We start from the raw sequence: 3,440 nt of genomic DNA, 5'->3' as shown, positions 1-3,440 counted from the left end.
TTTTGTTTTTACATTCAAATTAAAACAATGTACAATGATTTTAATATGCCAATGCACTCTAACGCGTTTAACCGAATTTGCTATTAGATTCGAAATGCGACATAATACGGGTTAGATTCGAGCGCTGCGACGTAATTGGTCTGACCGTTACGAAAATTCGACAAATCGTGACGTCGCGTTTTGAATCGCGGTTAGTTCACGAAACGCGTCGCGATAACACGCACGACTTCTTAACGCGCTCCGCATTTCTCGCGATTATTACCGTCTCGGAAAGTAAATCTCACCGCGCGTGGGTGTTTCGTGAAATGCCAGACCTTAATCAAGCGTATTAGCGTAGCGTATACGATCGGCGTCGTACACCTGCAGGTATCGTCGCGGTATCGATGATCTGTATGCGTTCGGAAATTCTCGTGTACGTCAGCCATTTTGTCGCCGAAGTGAGACGGAGGCGCGATTGGTACGGGATCGTGATCATGTATGCATAGGGTTGCCATATCAAAATTTGCAAAACTATTATAAAACTTACAAACCAAAAACTCCGAATACCCCGGACAGTTTCCTTGCAACTGGAAGCGTAAAAATGTATGTATAGATTAGTAAAATTAGTCAGAACAGCCAATGAATAATTATTTCACATCTAGGATGCGTTTGAAAGGACGTTATTAGGACAATTTGTCATTCTATCTCTGTTATTCATTAAGCAGAAAAGAAGGATAGAATGATGGAAATAATGCTAATAACGTTTGCTAATAGCGTATCTCTAATTGTCCATTAGTGATTCTAATTTGGTGTAAAAAATTGGCCAATCATAGTCGATTATTCTCCTCACATTCGATTGTGATTAATTAGTTTTTTACAGCTTAAGAATTACTACACCTATTTTAAATCAGAACTAACACAGAATAGCGCGGGAGGAATTAAAATAAAATATTTAGAAGATTTTCTGAAAACTTAGACGGTTTTTGAAAAATTGTCCCAGACGTCTCCTAAAAAGAAAAACAGGGGAAAGAGGACGAATAATAACTCTGCATAAATTATCATTCTATACATAACTAATCACGCTAATGTCTTACAACCTCATTGCTAATAAAAAATACATGAAAAATTTATCTTAAATTTAATACATTTAACAAATTTCCATTCAAATTTTTGTAGCAATTTAACATAAAATATATATGAAAATAATACAAATATTATGTAAAACATTAACGCAAAACATATAACACTGACACAATTTGCTTACAAACTAATATGAAAGAAAAAAATTTTTCTTTAGTAAAATGAGTATTTATAATACATTAAATTAGCACATTTTGTTCGTTTATCTTAGAATTTACATTTTAAAATACAGTGCATTATTTTTATATTAACTGTTTACTTGCTTATAAATTGTGTTATTTTTACACTAAGAGAAAGAAATATTGAATATTAATTTAATACAAAAAATTCAAATAACACAATTACATTTATGTTAAATTAACACTCGGATATGTTAAAAATTTAACGCAAAAATTTTAATAAGGACTGATTTGAACACAAATACAAAATGTTTTTTACTGTGTAATATTTTCGCACCGTAAATAATTTTGTGTTTAATTCAGCGGTTGTACGTACATACTACCCACACAAACACACAAACACACACACACACACACACACACACCACACATCACACGCTGAGCGCAAGTTCTTCGTATATTCCGCTTTCGGCGCCTAAAAGCGATCAGAATTAGAATCACAAAAATACGATTGAATCCGTATAATTGCGTTTATTACCGTATTTTGACGAGTTCTACGAGGCACGTTGTAAATATGGTTAATTAATCAAACTCGCAAATACATTTTCGCCGGTGTTTACTTGAAAAACATTTGAATAAAGAATCGACTACTCAGTCCTAATACGGGATTTGTTTTATTGAATGCGCGCGCGTACTTCCAATGGAAAATGTAAATAACTCAATGTACGCATCGGCGAACCAATTTTTTTCTCTCCGTGCGTACTCCATTTCCGCGATCGTGTCGCCAACGAGATGCGGGCACATAGGCGAGTTACGTCGAAACCGATCAGAATATTACCCCGACATCGAACTTTTGCCAAACGTCGTGACAACCCGACGGGTGTGTTCCCCCTTTGCACCCTTTTCCCCTTCGCTTTCCGCCTTCAATCGCGCGCGTTGTAACGACGACGACGACGACGACGCAGTCGAAGTTCGGTCGAAGGGCAGGGACAGACGGGAGGAGAGGAAGGGAAGCAAAACGGCGTTGCCGCGATCGCGTCGGTGTGTATCGGTGGACACCCGTTAGTTGATGTAGGAACGAAGTGGGAGAGGGAGAGAGACCAGCGGTGGGCCAGGTGGTCCGTCGGTGCGAATATCCATTATAGATTCGGCGGAGTGTAGCTGTCGTATCCGCGCGCAGCTTTTCGGCGCGTCGGTGTACGTACGTGCGTGCGTGCGTGCGTGCGTGTATTCCGGTTCCACGATATTCCGATCTTCGAAGAGCATCGCGCGCGCGCGCGCACTTGACTATACGTGGGTGTGTATGTGTGGGCGCGCGCGCTTCGCGACCCGCGCCAGTGGGCGGCCGTTTAAAGTTGACGAGGGCGCCACTGTCGGTACTCGCGGCGCCACCGGTTCACTCCGCTGTCACTCCGCCATCGGGGCTCGCGACGTTCGAACGTGTCGAGCGCGAGAGACGTGTGACCGTGCACGGCCTCCTCCGGTGATCCTCCGGGCGGACAATCGCGAGCGGAGCTGAGTCGGCTGAGCGACAGTCGAGTGCGAGTTCATCTTGTCACACGCGTCGCACGCGTAACGCGATATATACGTGTAGCAACGTTACGTGTGTTATCTGCCCATCTACTGCAGTGCGTCGAAAGTGCGCGGGGGAAAGAGAGAGAGAGAGAGTGAGAGAGAGGAAATTTGACGCGCGAAGACAGAGAGATAGAAACAATAGATTATCCTCTGTGCGATCTATCCGCGCTCGTTCGTTATCGCGTCGGGACATCAAACGAGACCGAGACAACGGAGTGAAGAAAAGGAGAATGTGAAGACAGTGCGCGGAGCAAAGATTTTTTTTTTCCTTTTGCTTCTCCCTCCGTCTCTTGTTCTTGTCGCGCGGAGATTCATTCCGGCTCGTATTACCCGTGAGCTTCGGACGCGGAGTGCGCGGGGCACCCCCCCTTCCTCTCCTCGAAGGTCTTCTCTTCTTCGTGACGCGTAACTCGAGTGAGCCTGTACGATCGGTGCGCGTTTTCAGCGTACGTGACAACGTAACGGGGATATCCCAGAGCCAGTAAGCGGAGTGACGCGGACGGGAATGGAACCGTGTTGACGGAATAGCGGTGTTCGGGAATAGGTGAAGAGAATAAAAAAGAAAGAGAAAGATAGAGACACTCGCCGTTCGCGAGCGATCGGACGACGCGACACACAACGCGACGC

This window comes from Trachymyrmex septentrionalis, unplaced genomic scaffold (assembly GCF_001594115.1).
Source record: "Trachymyrmex septentrionalis isolate Tsep2-gDNA-1 unplaced genomic scaffold, Tsep1.0 scaffold9, whole genome shotgun sequence".
Taxonomy (NCBI): domain Eukaryota; kingdom Metazoa; phylum Arthropoda; class Insecta; order Hymenoptera; family Formicidae; genus Trachymyrmex; species Trachymyrmex septentrionalis.
The sequence above is the reverse complement of the archived record's forward strand: the minus strand, read 5'-3'. Positions refer to the sequence as shown.